Source organism: Bombina bombina, chromosome 1, assembly GCF_027579735.1.
Source record: "Bombina bombina isolate aBomBom1 chromosome 1, aBomBom1.pri, whole genome shotgun sequence".
NCBI classification, from domain to species: domain Eukaryota; kingdom Metazoa; phylum Chordata; class Amphibia; order Anura; family Bombinatoridae; genus Bombina; species Bombina bombina.
Genome location: NC_069499.1, coordinates 1221185898 through 1221210748, shown reverse-complemented (window position 1 = coordinate 1221210748; position 24851 = coordinate 1221185898).

Sequence of the window (24851 nt, the reverse complement as noted above, 5' to 3'; positions counted from 1 at the left end):
GCATGGAAGTAATAGGTTTGATGGTAGCGGCAATGGACATAGTTCCTTTTGCGCGCATTCATCTAAGACCATTACAACTGTGCATGCTCAGTCAGTGGAATGGGGACTATACAGACTTGTCTCCGACGATTCAAGTAAATCAGAGGACCAGAGACTCACTCCGTTGGTGGCTGTCCCTGGACAACCTGTCACAAGGGATGACCTTCCGCAGACCAGAGTGGGTCATTGTCACGACCGACGCCAGTCTGATGGGCTGGGGCGCGGTCTGGGGACCCCTGAAAGCTCAGGGTCTTTGGTCTCGGGAAGAATCTCTTCTACCGATAAATATTCTGGAACTGAGAGCGATATTCAATGCTCTCAAGGCTTGGCCTCAGCTAGCAAAGGCCAAGTTCATACGGTTTCAATCAGACAACATGACGACTGTTGCGTACATCAACCATCAGGGGGGAACAAGGAGTTCCCTGGCGATGGAAGAAGTGACCAAAATCATTCAATGGGCGGAGACTCACTCCTGCCACCTGTCTGCAATCCACATTCCAGGAGTGGAAAATTGGGAAGCGGATTTTCTGAGTCGTCAGACATTACATCCGGGGGAGTGGGAACTCCATCCGGAAATCTTTGCCCAAATTACTCAATTGTGGGGCATTCCAGACATGGATCTGATGGCCTCTCGTCAGAACTTCAAGGTTCCTTGCTACGGGTCCAGATCCAGGGATCCCAAGGCGACTCTAGTAGATGCACTAGTAGCACCTTGGACCTTCAAACTAGCTTATGTATTCCCGCCGTTTCCTCTCATCCCCAGGCTGGTAGCCAGGATCAATCAGGAGAGGGCGTCGGTGATCTTGATAGCTCCTGCGTGGCCACGCAGGACTTGGTATGCAGATCTGGTGAATATGTCATCGGCTCCACCATGGAAGCTACCTTTGAGACGAGACCTTCTTGTTCAAGGTCCGTTCGAACATCCGAATCTGGTCTCACTCCAGCTGACTGCTTGGAGATTGAACGCTTGATCTTATCAAAACGAGGGTTCTCAGATTCTGTTATTGATACTCTTGTTCAGGCCAGAAAGCCTGTAACTAGAAAAATTTACCACAAAATATGGAAAAAATATATCTGTTGGTGTGAATCTAAAGGATTCCCTTGGAACAAGGTAAAGATTCCTAAGATTCTATCCTTTCTTCAAGAAGGATTGGAGAAAGGATTATTGGCAAGTTCCTTGAAGGGACAGATTTCTGCCTTGTCTGTGTTACTTCACAAAAAGCTGGCAGCTGTGCCAGATGTTCAAGCCTTTGTTCAGGCTCTGGTTAGAATCAAGCCTGTTTACAAACCTTTGACTCCTCCTTGGAGTCTCAACTTAGTTCTTTCAGTTCTTCAGGGGGTTCCGTTTGAACCCTTGCATTCCGTTGATATTAAGTTATTATCTTGGAAAGTTTTGTTTTTGGTTGCAATTTCTTCTGCTAGAAGAGTTTCAGAATTATCTGCTCTGCAGTGTTCTCCTCCTTATCTGGTTTTCCATGCAGATAAGGTGGTTTTACGTACTAAACCTGGTTTTCTTCCAAAAGTTGTTTCTAACAAAAACATTAACCAGGAGATAGTGTGCCTTCTTTGTGTCCGAATCCAGTTTCAAAGAAGGAACGTTTGTTGCACAATTTGGATGTTGTTCGCGCTCTAAAATTCTATTTAGATGCTACAAAGGATTTTAGACAAACATTTTCCTTGTTTGTTGTTTATTCTGGTAAAAGGAGAGGTCAAAAAGCAACTTCTACCTCTCTCTCTTTTTGGATTAAAAGCATCATCAGATTGGCTTATGAGACTGCCGGACGGCAGCCTCCTGAAAGAATCACAGCTCATTCCACTAGGGCTGTGGCTTCCACATGGGCCTTCAAGAACGAGGCTTCTGTTGATCAGATATGTAGGGCAGCGACTTGGTCTTCACTGCACACTTTTACCAAATTTTACAAGTTTGATACTTTTGCTTCTTCTGAGGCTATTTTTGGGAGAAAGGTTTTGCAAACCGTGGTGCCTTCCATTTAGGTGACCTGATTTGCTCCCTCCCTTCATCCGTGTCCTAAAGCTTTGGTATTGGTTCCCACAAGTAAGGATGACGCCGTGGACCGGACACACCTATGTTGGAGAAAACAGAATTTATGTTTACCTGATAAATTACTTTCTCCAACGGTGTGTCCGGTCCACGGCCCGCCCTGGTTTTTTAATCAGGTCTGATAATTTATTTTCTTTAACTACAATCACCACGGTATCATATGGTTTCTCCTATGCAAATATTCCTCCTTTACGTCGGTCGAATGACTGGGGTAGGCGGAGCCTAGGAGGGATCATGTGACCAGCTTTGCTGGGCTCTTTGCCATTTCCTGTTGGGGAAGAGAATATCCCACAAGTAAGGATGACGCCGTGGACCGGACACACCGTTGGAGAAAGTAATTTATCAGGTAAACATAAATTCTGTTTTTTTAGGGGTACAGCCAGTGGCTAAAAGTCAGCCACAGGCACAGTCATAAATACCACGGTATTACCTGAGAGAGAGGGGAGAAATATACCAAATGAAATTATAAATTTCAATAATGGTACTAATCATGTTCTCTCCCTACAGCCCAGAAACGGACATTTTAGCTGTGATGACAAGCAACCTCAGCCTGGAAGCTCTAACAAACCTCTTCCTTTGCAGTTTTCTTCTAACCTTATTCCCACAGATGCAGTACACAGGAGCCCTGTCAACCCTATTATAGAGGAATGGACTAGTAATAATGAAGTTTCTTCTGCATCAGGTAACGTGGCGAAGCCCACAAATATGTAATCATGCTAATTTTATGTATGAAATGGTAGAAACTGCAGGGAGATATTATGTATTAGCTGAACTCCAGGACTCAGTTACTAACCCTTCATGGGATTAATTGATACTGGATCTCAGGCAACTATTTTATCCCACAGGTACTACACACAGCTAAATGAGCTAACATCCCACAAATCTAAACTAAAAGAATTTGATGGTTCACTAATAGGTGTTGACTCTTGCGACTCTCTCAAAGTCTACAGTACGGCATGGTTAAAGCTAAGGCTGGGGAACAGGGTAATAAGACACCCTCTCATTATAGTGGATCTGCCAACTGATCGTTTAATAATTGGTAGTGATCTCCTGAAAAGATTAAGCACCATAATTGATTACATAAATAATGTAATTTGGTCACAAGTTAAAAAGCCTATTAATTATGAGCGGTCCAGCATAACTCACACCCGACATAACTGTCACGTGGTGGAAGAGAAGCCAGATGCTGTGGAGATTCATTTCAGGAATAACTTTGTTCCTGAAATCACTATCCTACAAATAAATGACCAGACTCATTTAAGTGGCTCTGATGGTAATATTTTTAAAATTTTGCCTGGAATGATAGCAAATATTTCCTTAGTCAGCGATGTATTAACCATATCTCTCCACAAGGAAGATCATAAATTCCCTAAAGCGGGAGATCATTCTCAATTCCTTGCAGAAATTGAGAAAGTTAAGGATGATCTATTTATCCCTATGCAAGTGCATGACCTTGGGAAAACCAAGTATGCCAAATTGAGCTTAAAACTGGAAGCTAGCTATATAAGCGAAGGCTTATTAGCGCAGATGGCTGAACCTAAAGTAATTAAATATCTTTCTCCCCAAGATCACTGCACCCATGACCTAGATGATAACTCTGAAAGCTATCAAATTACAGCTAAATGCTTATTATCTATCTCCATAGGTAATAAATCAGCAAAGCACCTGTTTTTAGTTTTAAATAATCCCATAATCAAATATATATTGGCAACGATCTCTTACATAGATATGCCATACAAATAGATTTGATCAACCTTTGCCTCTGGAGAAAGGGGGACCCTGAAGTATTTCAGGATAAAAATGCAGCCCTGAAATGAAACTAACAAATGCCATATGCTGTAAATATGCAGGTATCTAATGATGTGGTAATCCCTAACTAATATGCCTCTCCCACAGAATGAAAAATCTGGGTATAACAATGACTCATACTCCCTTGGTAAATATTGGAAATATTCTGATACATGTTATCATACAGGATATCACCTTATCCAAGGGAACTACCATAGGGTATGCTCTAGAATCCAGTTACTACACTTTTGGATTCCAGAATAATATAATTGGGCTAATACCTGAAGGATACTTAACTGAAGAACAGTTAATAGAACAATCCTTTGCATCTATGCCAGAGGGATTGTTTACAATTCAGTCTATGTATCCCTTCAGCTCAGAGGAAGGCATCTGTAGAATTGAGGGAGCCTCCCTAGTATTTGATCAGCCGATCAAACAGCAAGAATACCACAATACCCAGAATCATGGGGGCAATGTAAATTATAATCAAGGGGATCTCACCTCTAGGTTGGAAGAAGCCTATGAGATAGGACAGCCTGAAATCTTTCCAGGATTTCAGCAAATAGTCGAAGAGCAAATCTCCTTAGCTAATGGCTGTTCCAGCGATGATGAACGCCGACAGTTACAAGAACTCCTGATGGAGTACAAGGATATTTTTGCTAGGGATTCTTATGACTGTGGGACTACAGACTTTCACATTGCAAGAATCCAAACAGATCCCAATGCACCACCTGTCTTTGTTAAACAATACAGACTTCCTTTAGCCTCATATGATTCTCTTGCAGAAATCATAAGGAACTTGGAAGAAAGAGGTATTATCAGACAGGTGCATAGCTCTTATAACAATCCTATTCTTGGTGTCCTTAAGCTCAATGGACAATAGCGTTTGTGTGCTGACCTAAGACAGCTAAACAAACGTGTTCATGTCTGGCTGGCCTGTGCTATATATTGACCAGTGCTTAGCACAGATGCAGGGATTCAAAATATTCACTGCCATTGATTGTGCACAGGGATATTCCACCATAAAGGTACATGAGGAGGACCAGTATAAGCTTGTGTTCTCGTTTCAAAAGGTCCAGTATGCATTCCAAAGGCTCCCGTTTGGATACATAAATTCAGGACATGAATTTGCAGTATTCATGCATAAGGCTAAGAAAGGGGGAAGAAAAAAGTAAAAAAAAAAAAAGTAAAATCATTTACGGGCCAACTAAGTTGTATAAGAATTATAACATTTTTCTTTGTTTGCAATTTATCTTTGTAATTTCCTGATTTCTGTTGATATAAGCTGTTGAATGACCATGTTAACTGGTTTATGACTTGATTGCTTATGGAAATCATTTATTTCTTTCATGTAATTAGCAAGAGTCCATGAGCTAGTGACGTATGGGATATACATTCCTACCAGGAGGGGCAAAGTTTCCCAAACCTTAAAATGCCTATAAATACACCCCTCACCACACCCACAAATCAGTTTTACAAACTTTGCCTCCTATGGAGGTGGTGAAGTAAGTTTGTGCTAGATTCTACGTTGATATGCGCTCCGCAGCAGGTTGGAGCCCGGTTTTCCTCTCAGCGTGCAGTGAATGTCAGAGGGATGTGAGGAGAGTATTGCCTATTTGAATGCAATGATCTCCTTCTACGGGGTCTATTTCATAGGTTCTCTGTTATCGGTCGTAGAGATTCATCTCTTACCTCCCTTTTCAGATCGACGATATACTCTTATATATATACCATTACCTCTGCTGATTTTCGTTTCAGTACTGGTTTGGCTTTCTACAACATGTAGATGAGTGTCCTGGGGTAAGTAAGTAAGCTTATTTTCTGTGACACTCTAAGCTATGGTTAGGCACTTTTTTATAAAGTTCTAAATATATGTATTCAAACATTTATTTGCCTTGACTCAGGATGTTAAACATTCCTTATTTTCAGACAGTCAGTTTCATACTTGGGATAATGCATTTGAATCAATCATTTTTTCTTACCTTAAAAAATTTGACTTTTTCCCTGTGGGCTGTTAGGCTCGCGGGGGCTGAAAATGCTTCATTTTATTGCGTCATTCTTGGCACGGACTTTTTTGGCGCAAAATTTTTTTCTGTTTCCGGCGTCATACGTGTCGCCAGAAGTTGCGTCATTTTTTGACGTTTTTTTGCGTCAAAAGTGTCGGCGTTCTGGATGTGGCGTCATTTTGGCGCCAAAAGCATTTAGGCGCCAAATGATGTGGGCGTCTTATTTGGCGCTAAAAAATATGGGCGTCATTTTTGTCTCCACATTATTTAAATCTCATTATTTATTGCTTCTGGTTGCTAGAAGCTTGTTCACTGGCATTTTTTTCCCATTCCTGAAACTGTCATTTAAGGAATTTGATCAATTTTGCTTTATATGTTGTTTTTTCTATTACATATTGCAAGATGTTCCACGTTGCAACTGAGTCAGAAGATACTTCAGGAAAATCGCTGCCCAGTGCTGGAGCTACCAAGCTAAGTGTATCTGCTATAAACTTTTGGTATCTGTTTCTCCAGCTGTTGTTTGTATTGCATGTCATGACAAACTTATTAATGCAGATAAAATTTCCTTTAGTACTGTTACATTACCTGTTGCTGTTCCGTCAACATCTAATTTTCAGAGTGTTCCTGATAACATAAGAGATTTTATTTTTAAATCCATTAAGAAGGCTATGTCTGTTATTTCTCCTTCTAGTATACATAAAAGTCTTTTAAAACTTCTCTTTTTTCAGATGAATTTTTAAATGAACATCATCATTCTGATACTGATAATGGTTCTTCTGGTTCAGAGGTTTCTGTCTCAGAGGTTGATGCTGATAAATCTTTGTATTTGTTCAAGATGGAATTTATTCGTTCTTTACTTAAAGAAGTATTAATTGCATTAGAAATAGAGGATTCTGGTCCTCATGATACTAAATCTAAACGTTTAAATAAGGTTTTTAAATCTCCTGTAGTTATTCCAGAAGTGTTTTCTCTCCCTGATGCTATTTCTGAAGTAATTTCCAGGGAATGGAATAATTTGGGTAATTCATTTACTCCTTCTAAAACGTTTTAAGCAATTATATCCTGTGCCATCTGACAGATTAGAGTTTTTTGGGACAAAATCCCTAAGGTTAATGGGGCTGTCTCTAACTCCTGCTAAACGTACTACTATTCCTACGGCAGATAGTACTTCATTTAAGGATCCTTTAGATAGGAAAATTGAATCCTTTCTAAGAAAAGCTTACTTATGTTCAGGTAATCTTCTTAGACCTGCTATATTTTTAGCGGATGTTGCTGCAGCTTCAACTTTTTGGTTAGAAGCTTTAGCGCAACAAGTAACAGATCATAATTTTATAGCATTATTATTATTCTATAACATGCTAATAATTTTATTTGTGATACCATCTTTTGATGTCATTAGAGTTGATGTCAGGTATATGTCTCTAGCTATTTTAGCTAGAAAAGCTTTATGGCTTAAAACTTGGAATGCTGATATGTCTTCTAAGTCAACTTTGCTTTCCCTTTCTTTCCAGGGTAATAAATTATTCGGTTCTCAGTTGGATTCTATTATCTCAACTGTTACTGGAGGGAAGGGAACTTTTTTACCAAAGGATAAAAAATCTAAGGTAAATTTAGATCTAATAATCGTTTTCGTTCCTTTCCTCACAACAAGGAACAAAAGCCTGATCCTTCATCCTCAGGAGCGGTATCAGTTTGGAAACCATTTCCAGTTTGGAATATATCCAAGCCTTATAGAAACCTAAAGCCAGCTCCTAAGTACCCATGAAGGGGCGGCCCTCATTCCAGCTCAGCTGGTATGGGGCAGATTACGTTTTCTTCAAAGAAATTTGGATCAATTCCGTTCACAATCTCTGGTTTCAGAACATTGTTTCAGAAAGGTACAGAATTGGCTTCAAGTTAAGGCCTCCTGCAAAGAGATTTTTTTCTTTCCCGTGTCCCAGTAAACACAGCAAAGGCTCAGCATTTCTGAAATGTGTTTCAGATCTAGAGTTGGCTGGAGTAATTATGCCAGTTCCAGTTCTGGAACAGGGGCTGGGGTTTTATTCTATCTCTTCATTGTACCAAAGAAGGTCAATTCCTTCAGACCAGTTCCGGATCTATCAATATTGAATCGTTATGTAAGGATACCAACATTCAAGATGGTAACTGTAGGACTATCCTGCCTTTTGTTTAGCAAGGGCATTATATGTCTACAATAGATTTACAGGATGCATATCTGCATATTCCGATTCATCCAGATCACTTTTAGTTTCTGAGATTCTCTTTTTAGACAAGCATTACCAGTTTTGTGGCTCTACCGTTTGGCCTAGCATCAGCTCCAAGAATTTTTTCAAAGGTTCTCGGTGCCCTTCTGTCTGTAATCAGAGAACAGGGTTTTGGTATTTCCTTATTTGGACGATATCTTGGTACTTGCTCAGTCTTCACATTTTCACAGAATCTCATACGAATCGACTTGTGTTGTTTCTTCAAGATCATGGTTGGAGGATCAATTTACCAAAAAGTTCATTGATTCCTCAGACAAGGGTAACCTTTTTAGGTTTCCAGATAGATTCAGTGTCTATGACTCTGTCCTTGTCAGACAAGAGAAGTTTAACATTGATATCAGCTTGTCAAAACCTTCAGTCACAATCATTCCCTTTGGTAGCCTTATGCATGGAAATTTTAGGTCTTAGGACTGCCGCATCGGATGCGATCTCCTTTGCTCGTTTTCACATGCGACCTCTTCAGCTCTGTATGCTGAACCAATGGTGCAGGGATTACACAAAGATATCTCAATTAATATCTTTAAACCGATTATACAACACTCTCTGACGTGGTGGACATATCACCATCGTTTGGTTCAGGGGGCTTCTTTGTTCTTCCGACCTGGACTATAATCTCAACAGATGCAAGTCTTACAGGTTGGGGAGCTGTGTGGGGGTCTCTGACGGCACAAGGGGTTTGGGAATCTCAGGAGGTGAGATTACCGATCAATATTTTGGAACTCCGTGCAATTTTCAGAGCTCTTCAGTCTTGGCCTCTTCTGAAGAGAGAATCGTTCATTTGTTTTCAGATAGACAATGTCACAACTGTGGCATACATCAATCATCAAGGAGGGACTCACAGTCCTCTGGCTATGAAAGAAGTATCTCGAATTTTGGTTTGGGTGGAATCCAGCTCCTGTCTAATCTCTGCGGTTCATATCCCAGGTATAGACAATTGGGAAGCGGATTATCTCAGTCGCCAAACGTTGCATCCGGGCGAATGGTCTCTTCACCCAGAGGTATTTCTTCAGATTGTTCAAATGTGGGAACTCCCAGAAATAGATCTGATGGCTTCTCATCTAAACAAGAAACTTCCCTGGTATCTGTCCAGATCCCGGGATCCTCGGGCGGAGGCAGTGGATGCATTATCACTTCCTTGGAAGTATCATCCTGCCTATATCTTTCCGCCTCTAGTTCTTCTTCCAAGAGTATTTTCCAAGATTCTAAAGGAATGCTCGTTTGTCCTGCTGGTAGCTCCAGCATGGCCTCACAGGTTTTGGTATGCGGATCTTGTCCGGATGGCCTCTTGCCAGCTGTGGACTCTTCCGTTAAGAACAGACTTTCTGTCGCAAGGTCCTTTCTTCCATCAGGATCTCAAATCCTTAAATTTTAAGGTATGGAGTTTGAACGCTTGATTCTTGGTCAAAGAGGTTTCTCTGACTCTGTGATTGATACTATGTGACAGGCTCGTAAATCTGTATCTAGAGAGATATATTATAGAGTCTGGAAGACTTATATTTCTTAGTGTCTTTCTCATCATTTTTCTTGGCATTCTTTTTGAATAACGAGAATTTTACAGTTTCTTCAGGATGGTTTAGATAAAGGTTTGTCCGCAAGTTCCTTGAATGGACAAATCTCTGCTCTTTCTGTTTTTTTTCACAGAAAGATTTCTAATCTTCCTGATATTCATTGTTTTGTACAAGCTTTGGTTCGTATAAAACCTGTCATTCAGTCAATTTCTCCTCCTTGGAGTTTGAATTTGGTTCTGGGGGCTCTTCAAGCTCCTCCTTTTGAACCCATGTATTCTTTGGTCATTAAATTACTTTCTTGGAAAGTTTTGTTTCTTTTGGCCATCTCTTCTGCCAGAAGAGTCTCTGAATTATCTGCTCTTTCTTGTGAGTCTCCTTTTCTGATTTTTCATCAGGATAAGGCGGTGCTGCAAACTTCTTTTGAATTTTTTACCTAAGGTTGTGAATTCTAACAACATTAGTAGAGAAATTGTGGTTCCTTCATTATGTCCTAATCCTATGAATTCTAAGGAGAAATCATTGCATTCTTTGGATGCTCTTAGAGCTTTGTATTATTATGTTGAAACTACTAAGTCTTTCCGAAAGACTTCTAGTCTATTTGTCATCTTTTCCGGTTCTAGAAAAGGCCAGAAAGCTTCTGCCATTTCTTTGGCATCTTGGTTGAAATCTTTATTTCATCATGCCTATGTTGAGTCGGGTAAAACTCCGCCTCGAAGGATTACAGCTCATTCTTCTAGGTCAGTTTCTACTTCCTGGGCGTTTAGGAATGAAGCTTCGGTTGATCAGATTTGCAAAGCAGCAACTTGGTCCTCTTTGCATACTTTTACTAAAATTCTACCATTTTTGATGTGCTTTCTTCTTCTGAAGCAGTTTTTGGTAGAAAAGTACTTCAGGCAGTGGTTTCAGTTTGAATCTTCTGCTTATGTTTTCATTAAACTTTATTTTGGGTGTGGATTATTTTCAGCAGGAATTGGCTGTCTTTATTTTATCCCTCCCTCTCTAGTGACTCTTGCGTGGAAAGATCCACATCTTGGGTAGTCATTATCCCATACGTCACTAGCTCATGGACTCTTGCTAATTACATGAAAGAAAACATAATTTATGTAAGAACTTACCTGATAAATTCATTTCTTTCATATTAGCAAGAGTCCATGAGGCCCACCCTTTTTTGTGGTGGTTATGATTTTTTTGTATAAAGCACAATTATTCCAATTCCTTATTTTTTATGCTTTCGCACTTTTTTCTTATCACCCCACTTCTTGGCTATTCGTTAAACTGATTTGTGGGTGTGGTGAGGGGTGTATTTATAGGCATTTTAAGGTTTGGGAAACTTTGCCCCTCCTGGTAGGAATGTATATCCCATACGTCACTTGCTCATGGACTCTTGCTAATATGAAAGAAATGAATTTATCAGGTAAGTTCTTACATAAATTATGTTTTTCTTTGTTTGACCTATAAATGAACCTAATAAATATTATTAATTAAAAAAAAAGAAAGGGGGACCTTATCTTATGTTGATGATGTTTTAATCAAAACCACAGACTTTGAAAAAAAAATCACAGAACTTAAACACGTCCTCAGCCAACTTAAAAGGGCAGGTGTCAAATTATCCCTACAAAAAGCTCAATGGTGCTGCACTCGTGTAAACTAACTTAAAGGAATTAAGATCATGCCTGGGTATAACAAATTATTCTCGCAAATGTATTGATAATTATGCAGAATTAGCTAAACCACTGCTACTTCTTCTAAAGAAGGATATGAAATGGCACTGGAATGAGGCTCAAGAGACAGCCATCAGAGAGCTGAAGAAGAAACTCACTCAAGCACCTTGCTTAGCATACCCTGAAGGGGGTAAACCTTTCTACTTAGAGACAGGTTATACAGATAAAAGCATGAGTGCTTTTTTGTACCAAAAGCATGATAATTTAAGTAAAGTCATTGCTTATGCGAGTAAAACTTTATCCCCAGAAGAAATAAAATTTAGCGATTGCAAAAAAGCCCTCTCATATCTACTGTATGGGCTCTACAAAATTTCCACAGCTATATACAGGGAGAGAAAATTATTGTAGAAACGGCCCACCAGCCTTTGCTATATCTGCAAAGTGAGATAATAAGAGATGGGAATCTCTCTAATAGCCGCATAACAGCTTGGACTCTTTCCTTACAAGGCTGGCCTTTAGAAATTCGCTGCAAGCAAAATAAAAAGAATCCAGTCGTAGAGGGGCTTGCTGAGCTCCACGACTGCACTGCTAAGGATCATGGGGAAGAGTTTTTAAAAGATGATTTCCTGGAGGAACAATGAGGACCATTGTCAAACATTACCTTGGGTATATGTTGATGGTTGTTCTTACCATGCCACCATTGATAATGAGCGCAAATTAGTCGCCGGCATTGGTATAACTTGGGCAAATGGATTCCCAAATATTTCTGTAGGTTTCAACATTGGACCAAGATCCAGTCAAGTAGCAGAACTAACTGCTGTTCTAAAAACCATTGAGAGGGTTATTGAACAAGGTATTCATGAATTTGTGATCATTACTGACTCAAATGATGTGTGTGACAGTTTTGTTGAATACCTGCCAACTTGGAAAAGAAATGGCATGCAGAAAACTAACAACAAACCAGTCAAACATGGCAAGTTGTTCTGCAAGATTGATAATCTAGTAGTTTCCAATGGGTTAACCATACACTGGAAAAAGACCAAGGGTCATTCCAGGGTTCTAGGTCCTGATAAGGAAGGCAATGATCTTGCGGATTCATTAGCCAAACAAGGAGCCATAACTGGAGAACACCTTAATATCGACCCCTTAATAGGTGCAATTCAGGTAGAAGCCATTACCAGAAATCAGACTAAAAGCAAAGTGAACCTAATCTGGTACAATGGAGTCAGGATTCTCCTAGTGAGGACCTGATCACTAGTCAAAAGGAAGACCCCATTATTGGTATCTTCTATAAACACATAGAAGATCCTGAAAGCAACAATATCTCAAAAGAGGACGGTATTGGCAAGGAAGATCTTAGAATCTTAATGAAGTCCAGATCACAATTCAAGTTACAGGATGGTTTGTTAATTAGAACCTCCACAACTGGCATCCAACAATGGGTGGTACCTACAAAGTTCAGAGGTCTCATGCTTCAACATACCCATGATCCCACATCTGGCCATCGTGGTGCCAAACTCACGTATGAAATATTGCGTGATTACGCCTTTTGGCCGCATATGTTGAAGGATGTTCAAACCTACTGTCAAGGTTGTTTAATCTGTCCACATTTCCAAAACACTGCACCAACACATGGAGCGCCATTGCAGAAAAGGGGGATGGTAATGCCATGGTCAGATATACAAATTGATTTTATTGGTCCAGTAACTAGGTCATCTAGAGGTAACAAATACATGTTGACAGTGACATGCCTGTTCACTAAATGAGTAGAGTGCATCAGTGCACCTAACAATAGTGCTGAAAAATGTGCAGCATTGCTCATCAACCTACGTGTTTTCCAGATTTGGTTTACCCCAAAGAATCGAATTCAATCGGGGAACCCACTTCACTAGCGAAGTGATGACCAAAATATGGAAAATACTAAGGGTCAAAAGGAAGCTCCATATTGCATATAGAGCTTCCTCAATTAGTGGTGTATAGCGTTACAACCAGTCCATTGTGAAAATCCTCAAAAAAGTTTGTGAGTGAAACAGGTACTGGGATGTAAAATGACCTCTAGTCCTAATGGCATTAAGAGCAACTCCAAGTAGTGTTACTAAGATGTCACCTTTTGAATTGATGACCGGTAGAAGAATGGTTCTACCTCCACATCTATTGTACCGTACATCAGACCAGAACTTGATAAATGCTGCCAATACACATCAATATGTGGTGAACTTAAGGAAGCACCTGCAATATGCCTTTGCATTTGCTTAAAGGAACATTGAAAAGTCCGCAACTGCCGCTAAAACCTATCATGATCTCAAGACGTCCAAAAAGGAATATGAAATAAATGATAAAGTTTATCTTTATAAATTTGGAAGGGATCAGGTTAAGAAGAAGACATTTCTTCCATCATGGAAGGGTCCTTTCGTCATTACTGACAAGATATCTCCAGTTGCCTATAAAATTAGGATACCTAAAAATTATACTTTTATGGATAAATGGGTCCATATTAATCAGTTGCGAGCATGCCATCCTAGATCCCAACTACAAGTCATAGAGGGAGAATAAAGTGTCTTATCTCCAAATGCACTAAAGAAATATTGTAGTTTAAAGATGCCTAGCTAGCGAGCATGAGGGCTAAAAAATAACGGACTCTCTTCATAGAAGACTGTCTATGATGCATACTGTCAATACACTCACCAAGTACCACTGACTTTAAGCCAATTCAAATACATGTGTCCTACATATATTTAAAATTGGAAGGGGGATTTTATGTCAGGGTATGGCTGTATGGCATTGGATATCACATAATTTAATATCTTATTTAGCTAATATCTATTATGAATCGATTTAGCTGCATTGTGAACAAACACTGGAATGGGTGATATCAACCCCTCCCTTTTCTTCTCAACTACATACTTGTAGAACAATAGAAATAGACAGGACTTCTAAAAGAACAAACATTGGTCCCAAACTATAAGAGATAATGTCACATCTCAAGAGCCTTTGATCACGGTCTCAGAAAAGAGGTAATTTCTAATGAATTGTTGTATAGCCTTCCCAGATTGAAATCTCTACATTAATTTAGCCTAAGAAATGTATTGCTTAGATCACAGGAACCCCTGTGGATAGGCAGCCGAAAGGTCTACAATTTGAGATACCTTTCCAGGATGACCAACAATTTAGATGTCTATTATCTCAGTGTTAAATTGTCCCATGCTGAGCTGAATACACATAGGTGACTGGGCTCCTGTTACAGCTAACATATGGGAAGTTGAAAGCCTAAGAATTAAGATTTTATTATCTACATAGTTCTTAGACAAATTAATGTATACCACAGACTCCCTGAATAATATAGATCATGATCTAAGAGATACATCACGTTACATACTGTGTTGGATATAATTAATTAAAAATAAATAACTGCATTGGTATATATAAATGTTTAAGTTATTTAAAAATAAATACATTTTTCTTTGTTTTCCAGAAATATAGTGAACATTACAGGGAAGAATCTGATGTGAAGATGATGTTTCTAAATAAGATACTATAAGCTAATATATAAATGCATATATGTTGAGCCCATGTCTTAAACACTGTTTAGACATGTATAAGATGTGACTAGAAAATGAAATATGTACCAGTATATCAAATGAGCTGATATACAGAATAAGTCAGATAGACATATTTTATTGATTGATACTACTAGTCCCTCATAAAAATGCAACTTTAAAGGCATCTTCTAAAATATGATAAATAATATACTCATTTTAAGTCTCTATAAATACATGCTAAATTGTATAAAATGGGACCAGATCATTTATTAATATCAGAACATAATGAGTGTATTAAATATACATTTTAAGATATATAAATAGCTATATTTACTGTTAGCAATGTTGATGATGAGACTGCATTTCTGGTTGTCTGATGCCATCTAGTGGTTTATGCAAGAATTACAACCAACGGGAATTATAGTATCAAATAGCCTATGAGATGTTTATATTCCCAGAGCCAATCAGGGACAAGCTCCATTAAGGGCCATTCAAAATCTTGTGGGAATGATTAAAGAAAAGGAGGAGGGGTTCTTTATTGTGAATAAAGACCCACACACACATTAGACAAAGGACACAGAGACTCAAAGAAGCATAAACTTTTGGAGAGAAAAATACACAGGTTTTTTTACCAAGTATATTCTCTGTCATTTTTGGAGACTTTCTTGAACAAAAGAAGATAACATTTTGAGGCCTGTACCTTTGTGCATAGTGGATAAATCCTTCTTAGATGACCCACAAGAAGAAGCTGAACACACCTTTGGTTATTTGATGATGTATATGACTGCTCTATATATTTTTTTTAATGTTTTAAATCTAAGGTATTCTAAAACTATAGTTATATCATAGCTGTGATTTAAAAGGAGAATTTATTCTTATATTTATTATTAATTAGACCAAGGGTAGTAAGTATACTGGTATTAAATATTAATGCATAGAATTTTTTTGTATTTTAGTATCATAAATTAATTACAGTTATTCCTATATATATATATATATATATATATATATATATATATATATATATATATATATATATATATATATATATATATAAATATTTTAGAACTTGCCTTATTGTAGCTAAATAAGAGGTAAATTCAGGTCAGACATACAGTATAGGCATATAAATTGGCTGTTTGCATTAATAATATGTACAACTTCTGGTGTTTTTAATCAGAGTTATATAGAATCATTTTTGGGCTAAGTAGCTTAATTATACTTGTCTGAAAGTTATCTTAAATCTACTATGATCCAGTAAGATTTGTGTGAAGTATCTTGTTATACTGTTTAACTAAACACTGTTAAGCTAACGGTTCATACTCTGGTATTTTATTGAGGTATTTTTTTAAAAAAAATGTTTACTTTGATATACTGTATTTTATTTTTTATTTTTTTTCAAAAGTGTTTTATTGAGGTCGAAAATTACAGATAATGTCAAGATAATGCGTATACATCCAATTCAAAATCAATACAGGTATATGACAAAACTTTTTTCATAATGTGCGACATGCCGTTATTTTCAGTATATGGATGTACAAACAACTTGTAAACAATAATGCAGCAAACAACCTCATTTATTTTCAAATAATAGTACAATGAGGCTCATTATAATAATGAAAAGATGAAGAATAGAGCCTTTTTATGTCATATAGAAATTGTCGGGACGGGTGACCCATGGGGAGAGGAGGAAATCGTTATCGAGGAGAAAGCAGAGGAAGAAGGGTAGGGAGAAGAGGGGAACAGAGGAAGATGGGACGAATATGGGGGAGGAAAGGAAGAAGAGAGGGAGAAAAAAAAAAGGGGGGCTGGAGAGGGAGAGAGAGGAACTAGCCTCACCGATATATCAGACCTTCACACTACTTATGCCTATGTCCATTAGTGATTATTCCTGGGGGTTTCCCTCAAAATTTTATTGAATTGTGTCCAGGTGTCCCAGATTTGGGAGTGTAAGAAAACTTTGTTCTGCTGAGTGAAGATAGGGCCCTTCATATGCTCAAAGTAAGTCATAATTTTAACTACGTTGCCCCATCCTGGGATTGTCTTTTGTTTCCACAATCTAGCAATCGCCAATTTGGCTGCTGAGAACAGGTATATGCTTAGGAAGTCTATGGGAGTGGAGGTCATCTTAACGTCTAAGTGAAATAAAATAGTTTGTGGGAGGGTACTGATCGAGGGGTCTAGGGATGTGCATTTGTTAGTAACCTCAATCCAAAAGGGCCGTAATGTCGGGCAATCCCACCAAATGTGAGCCGGCGATCCCACCATCCCACACTCTCTCCAGCACAGTGGGGAGTTTAAGTGGGAGATTTTGAAGAGCCTGAGCGGTGTAAGGTGCCATTGGGTGCAAACCTTATTATATAGCTCCAGCAGGGTTACACAGTGAAGTGCTTGTTTAGTTTGCGTGGCAGCCTTAGACCAAGCAGCTTGCTCTGCATAAAATTGTAAGTCCCTTTCCCAAGCCAGGATATAGGCTGACTTGTAGAAGGTAGGGGACTTCAGCAGGTCCCTATACGAAGTGGAGAGCGCCTGTGGCGTCTTCAGGGTGCAAGCCCATCTCTTCTCCCACTCAGTTGGTTCCCGTAATGGTCGGTCAAAGAATCCCCATGATTTTAGTAAACTACGTAATCTCCAGAATTCAAATTGTAAGAGAAGCGGTGGATTGTAAATTGAACAGAATTGTGAAGTGGCAATGAATCTCCCTCCGGGGAACAGATCAGCTATGCAATTTATGTCCCGCTCACGCCATAGTTGCGGGTGTGAGTCTCTGAGGGCTGCCAAGAGGCCCGATAGGGAGTGAATGGGAGAGGGATGCGGGGCAAGTTGCTGTAGTGAGTGTAACCTGTCCCAAAGATGGAGAGCATGTAAAATAATGGTGTTGTGAATCATATAGGTAGATCTAACGTGTTTGGGGAGCCAAATAAGGTCTGGTAGGAGAAGTGGATGGGGTAAAGTAGCTTGTTCCAGTGCTTGCCATTTATTAAGCTCTGAGGAGACATTCCACGAAAGGATATGCGCCAGCCGTGAGGCCTCATGGTAGGTAGCGATGTTAGGGGCGCCCGCGCCCCCTTTGCACAGTGGCTGTTGCAATATTCGAGTGGCTACTCTGGGATGCTTATTTTTCCAAATGTATTTATTGCAAACTTGCTGGAATTTGCCTATGAGTGACTTGGGAATTGGGATGGGAAGTGAACGGAAAAGGTATGTGTGCTTGGGGAGTAGCATCATTTTAAACGCTGCCACGCGACCCAGCCAAGAGATACATGGGACACTCCATGCATCCGCATTTTTCTGGAACTGTTGCAATAGGGGGTAGAAATTAGACTCGATGATAGTAGATATATTGCACGAGAGGAACACTCCTAGGTGTTTAATTCGATGTTGGGACCAGTTGAATGGATATGTTCCCTTAAGATGCTCTAACTCTTCGTCCGCCATATTGATAGTGTATGCGTCAGTTTTACTGACGTTTAGCTTATAATAACTAACTTGGCCGAAGAGGACGGGAAGAGACCTAATGGGGTCCCCTAGAAGAATAGTTAGGTCGTCCGCAAACAACGCAGTCTTCTACAGGGTCCCTGCAATCTCAACACCTCGTATATCAGGATTGCTCCTGATAGCCTCAGCTAATGGCTCCATAGCAAGAGCGAATATTAACGGGGACCGGGGACACCCCTGGCGAGTTCCGTTGGACACTTGAAATATGGGGGAGCGAAACCCTAGGCCTCTGACTGATGCCGAGGGAGCAGAATATAGTGATTTAATGCAGGAGTGGAAGTTCGGGGGAAAGCCGAATTGTTTTAATACCTCAAATAGATAATCCCAATTTACCCTATTGAAGGCTTTTTCAGTGTCAAACGCCAGTGTTGTACATGGGATATTTCGACGCTTAGCTTCAAAATAGATATTAAGTAACCTTCGGGTGTTGTCCGGGCCTTCTCTGCCCGTGGTAAATCCTACCTGATCGTCGTCCACGAGTGAAGGAAGAACACGGTTGAGTCTAGAGGCCAAAATTTTAGCAAGGATTTTCACATCCGTGTTAATTAGGGAGATGGGACGAAAGTTTTCGCATAAGTTGGGGGCCTTTCCAGGTTTTGGTATAGTTACAATAACTGCCTCGAGCATCTCCGAGGGAAGAGACCCAGATTGTCTGGCCAATGAGCAAATTCTAGTAAGCAACGGAAAGATATGTGGGAGAAAGGTCTTATAGAAGAGGGCACTATACCCGTCTGGCCCCGGGGATTTATGGGGCTTCAGTGATTTGATGACTGAGACCACTTCCTCAATGGAGATAGGAGAATCAAGTAGTTTTTTTCTGGGACTCGGACAGGACTCGGAGGGAAAGGGGGTCTAAGAAATTCTGGATGTGCTGAATAGACGGCGTAGGAGAATCAGGTGATTGCTTCAGATTATATAGGGAGGAGTAATAAGATGCGAATGCCTTGCCAATATCTGTTGGAAGGCGTACTTTCCCTTGCGGTGTCGTCAGAAATGGGATACGGGCTTCTGCTGCGCGTTGTTTCAACTTATTAGCTAGTAGTTGATCCGCCTTGTTCCCCTTGGAATAAAAAGTTTGTTTGAATCGGTAGATCTGTGACTGCAAGCGTTTAAGCTCTAGGGCCTCTATCTTCATTTTAGTGTCTACTATTTGCGAAAGAATCTGTGGATCTAGGGACGCCATATGAGAAGCTGTTAAAGAGCGAAGGGCTGAGTGTAGCTGTGCTAATGTCCCCCCCGACTGCTTTCTATGTTCAGCCTTCAACTTAAAAAACAATCCCCTAACATAAGCTTTGAGTGTGTTCCACAAGCAAAAGTCATCTACCGTTCCGTTATCATTGAGTTTTAAGAATTCGTCTAATTCCTTTTGTATGAACGAAATCTGCTCTGGGGTTGACAGTAAGTATTCTGGTAATTTCCAGGAAGGTCTTGAAGCCAAACAATTCTGTGTCTTCAAGGAAAACTGAACTGGGGAATGATCGGACCAGGAGCACCCCGGCATAGAGACCTGCTGAAAAAGATCTAGTAACCGTGGTTCACAGAAGATGTGATCAATTCTAGCATATGTATTGTGAACTGCGGAGTAATAGGAGTAATCCCTGGAGGTAGGATGGTGGGACCGCCAAGCGTCGAACAGGTTATATTGTGCAAGAAGGTTGTTAAATAGTCTGGCAGTCCTAGCAGTCTGGGGGTCGCAAGGTTTGAGTTTAGGTGAACATCTGTCTAGAGCTGTGTCTAAAATCATATTAAAGTCACCCGCGAGTAGCAAGTTTTGGGACCTGTGAGAAGCTAAAAACCTCAAGAATTTCCTAAACGCTCTGATCTGTCCCGAGTTTGGGCCATAATAGTTGGCTAGGGTGTATGGAACATCATCTAGCTTACAATTTAGGATAAGGTATCTACCTCTTGGGTCTTTATATACTTCCAATCTTTCATAAAGAACTGACTTGTGGATCAATATCGCAACTTCCTAGATTTGGATGGGAATGACGCTGTCTCCACTACGGGAGCTGTTTATAATGTAGGGGGATAGGTGCGTCTTCAGCCCAATGGGTTTCCTGTAGGAAGACCACTTTTGATTTGGCATGAGTGAGAGATCTCATGAGACGACTTCTTTTATTTGGCGTATTGAGCCCCCTAACATTATGGGATGTACATACTATAGTCATGGTCAAGCTAGTTTCACTGTCGGCGGGGGAGAAAATAAAAAGAAGGGGGGGGGGGGTTGGGAGGGGAAAGAGAATGAAGAAAAAGGTATAGGGGAGCAAATACAAAATAGAAAGAGGGAGAGAGGATAGTTATAGCATAGGTCACCCCTTGTAAAATTATATTACAATGGTTTTAGTCTGGATCTAGTGGTTGCGATATATTCAAGAGAGACCGCTTAGCTAGTCCCCCATCTAAAAGGGGGGGCTCTTTATATGCTGGGAGGGTAAGGGGAAAGTCATGCTAGGAGAGGGGAGGGGAGGAGGTGGGAGGTATAAACCATACAGTTGAAAATTCTTATGGGAGTTTCAAAGCAGTAGTTATGATTAATGGAATGGAATAGGGGATCAACCCTAGCAAGGAGGGAAGTGGTACTAAGGGAACCGGCCTGGTCATCTGCCATATATTTTAACCAACATGGGAGTGGGATTTTGGTCAGTGTAAAAATAGCAGAAGAAAGGAGAGCAAAAAAGAAAACAAAATTTTTGAGAAAGAAAAAAAGAACGAGAGGACAAAGTCACCAATAATAACAATGCAAATTTCAAACAATAGCCTATACAGAAACAGTGCAATAAAAAGTTTCGAATAATGCAAATATTGCCCACCCTTTTCTTAGCTTTTCATGCTTATGGTATCATATGCATCTGTCTGAAGAGGCAGTTAGGTGTGAATGTGTGACCTACAGCTGTTCCTGTGTAATCTTGGCATAGAGTGGCTGTTAGAATGGTGAGATGTAGTTATAAGGAAGTGCTGAGGGTCAATATTATTCTAGGGAGGGCCGTTGGAGTAATGCCAGCAGATAGACGTCTCCATCCGCTTCGGCCCACCACAGCGTCCCTCAAATACAGTAGAGTCCAGGCTGCCCAGTCTGGTCCAAACCACCCCAAGCAGTTGTGAATCTTCCCTTGAGTAAACTACTGTAAGCATAACAGCCTAGGGGAGCCAAATAGGATTTGACTAAGCTGCTGGGCTACTAAAATAAGTGGTATAAGACATTAGTACGTGTATATGTCGTCTAGGAGAGTAAGGTCTAAGTGTGTCTAAACTAAAAGGCCTGATGGATACTAGGATTTCAACCCGCACCACAGCAAACAGGGACAGCTGCAAAATAAAACATCACATTTGCATACCAACAGTAGTATAAAGTCTATTTAGCGCCAAGAGTGTCCAGGGTGGTGTTTTTCAGTTTGTAAACTTGGAGACATTGGTCTGCAGAAGAATTGACATCAGAGAAAGTAACAACATACATACAGACAAAGAGTCGCAAATACCATATATAGTGCATGACCCCTAGAGAGACCAACCTTTAAAATGTAGAGTAACCAGTCATGACTTGAGGGCGTGCCTTGGAAATCCGGAAAGCCCTGGGTAGGGTAGGCTACTCTGGATATACTGGGCAAAGTTAAGTGGGCTCGGCTAGTATATGCAGCAAGTCAATCTAGTAAGTAGGGTGGGGTACCATGGACTATGGCGATAATCTATATGTACTAGTTTGCATTCTCGCAATAGCAGTACCATTATGTTGCATTAGTATAACAAAAATGAAACAGGGACTACATGATAAATGTGGGCTTAGTGGCAGTATCCTGTCAAGGTAGTAATAGACATAAGAACATTTAACATATACAGCAAATACGAACAATATGAAAAACAAGAGTGTTAACATATACTTATCAACTCAGAGGTGTGCTCAGGCGGTGAGAGTCCATTAATGTTCTCGAACAGGTAGGACAATGTCAGCTTGAACAAGCCAAGCCATCTTGTGCTTGACTTAGACCTTCAAGAGGAAGATGAGCCAGATTTATGTCTCTGTGGAAGGGCTGACCAATCATGACTCTCCAGTTGCTTACGGTGGGAAGAGCTGTGTGTTGCAGCGGCCAACTATTCAGGTTCTGTGGATCTATTGATACGCGGAGATGGCTGTCGATTATGGTGGGATAGTCGGCGCCATCCTTTCCTCAGGAGAAGCCCGAAGTTGACTGTGTTGTGGTTTTGGGTTATCTTTACTTGTGGGAAGTAGATTCCACATCTGAAGATACTCATAGCCTTTAGTGGATTGTAGAATGGTAAACACTTGATTATCTTTGAAGATCAGGAGCTTAATGGGGTATCCCCATCTGTACCTGATGTTGTTCCTCTGGAGTGTCGACGTAATTTCGGTAAAGGTTTTTCTTTTTTGTAAGGTCCTCATGGACAAGTCCGGAAATATTTGCAGACTCCCAAACTTTTCCGGGAGCACAGGTTTTTGAAAATGAGCCCTTTGAATGCGCTCCTTGTAGGTGAAATAGTGGAGACATACAATAATGTCTCTAGGCTGATCATCCGACAAACCTTTGGGCTTAAGGGAGCGGTGCGCACGGTCTATCTGGTCTTCTGACCTCGTGGCCGGAGGGGCCAAGGTATGGAACAGCTCAAGTAAGTATGGTTGTAAGTCAGCTGCAGAGACAGTCTCGGGCACACCTCGGATCTTAAGGTTGTTGCGCCGAGATCTGTCCTCCAGGTCTGCTATTTTGTCCTCGACCACATCAAAATGGTCTGAAAAGCATTGCGCAAAGTTGAGTATGTTGGAATGAAGTTGTGGACTCTTCCTGCCAGGAAGTTCACTTCATATAACTATGATTCTCCCAGTTGATACTTCTGCATTTCTCTAGGTTGCCTTAATCTGATATTATAAGACCACTGTCAATACTCCTCTAGAAGGGTTACCTTCCTGCAGTATGTTGCTCTAACATAGTGTTCTATGGCTTTGACAAGAGGCACTGTAGGTGATAGACAGCATTCTACATTTAATAAAACATAGGACCTACATATCACTTCTCACTCGGCGCTCCGCCAGTGAGAAAAGGCTTAAACAATATATGGGCACATTTTTTTTTTAATCGCCCCTCCCTAACATTGAAAAGGAACAGTTTAGTCTACTACCTTATGTATAATAGTTAAGAGGCACCATAATATCCTTCAGAAGGATATTAACAAACTTGAATCTGTGCAAAGGAGGGCTACCAAAATGGTACATGGTCAGGGCCGGACTGAGAATGAAAAGCAGCCCTGGAAAATTTTAAGACCAGCCCTAAATTTTGCCACGGCATGCCCATAAAGGTAAACATTTTTTCATCAATGTAAATTGCAAAAGAAAGCAACTTTTTTTTACCTGGAAGCAGCATAATAGTAATAGGTCAATTGGATGATAACATTTACAGATCTGATCTGATCATCTGGAATTCTGGAAAATCCTTTTTTTTCTTTTAGTTTTTTTCAGAATCACACATGACAGTAAGTACGTGTCAGACACTATCTCTGTCAGCATGCTACAAACAATAATTGAGTAATAATTGAGTGGCGAGCGAGCTGGTGGTGGTACAGGGAATGGTCACGGTCAGTACCTACTGTCTTCTAAAGGACTTCACACAGACAGTCACTAACTTGTTTTTCACATAATCACATTCTCATTCACTGTTCACAATAATAATTAATACATAAAATTATACTACATACATGATCGTGAATTTGTGTGATGAATCTTGAACTGATCTTCTTGAACCGAATGTGCCTGCTGGCTCACTGCCTGCCTGTCTCTGCTTTTTTCATGCTGCCCAAGTTGCCGCGGCCGCCGGACTCCCGCCATCTCTTTAGTCCCTGCTGCTCCCACACGTGACCCCACGTGGACTGGCCTGCTGCAGCTTACAGTACTCACTGACACAGCCGCTCCCAGGCTGAGGCTCCCTCCAGTATCTATGGGTTTGTCACGTGGTGAGAACGAGTCAGTCAACTCACTCAGTGTACTGTTGTGACGTCACGTAAGCCGCTGGCCCGCCTCACCTGACCCCGCCCGCATATGATTCCTCCTGACTCTGAGTCCTCCCTGGCCCAGTGTGGCCCTGGCCCTCGGACACTGCTGCTGTGACAGACTGAGCCTGTGACTGTCTGTGTGAGTGACAGAAGACACAGACTCAGTCACTGTCTGAGACTCTGAGTGAATGATTCACTCTATAATTTGGCTTATTGCCTGTCTGGCTAAGTGAGTTACTAGCGGTGTTGCGGTAAGGTCTTAGGAGTTAGCAGTAAACTTGCGGAGGCAGCAGAGCAAAGAGGGGGTTAAGTAAGTTAAGTCTTATGGTTTGGTTTGGTCATAACTTATAAGTTTAACGTCTACTTTTAGACTAGACACAGAAGTGCTGCAGCCTTAGTGAGGACTAAGTCAGTGTAACAGAGACTGATTAGTGATTTCCGCCGACCGCAATATCGCAACAAGAGAGCAAAGCCAAAAATATAATTTATACA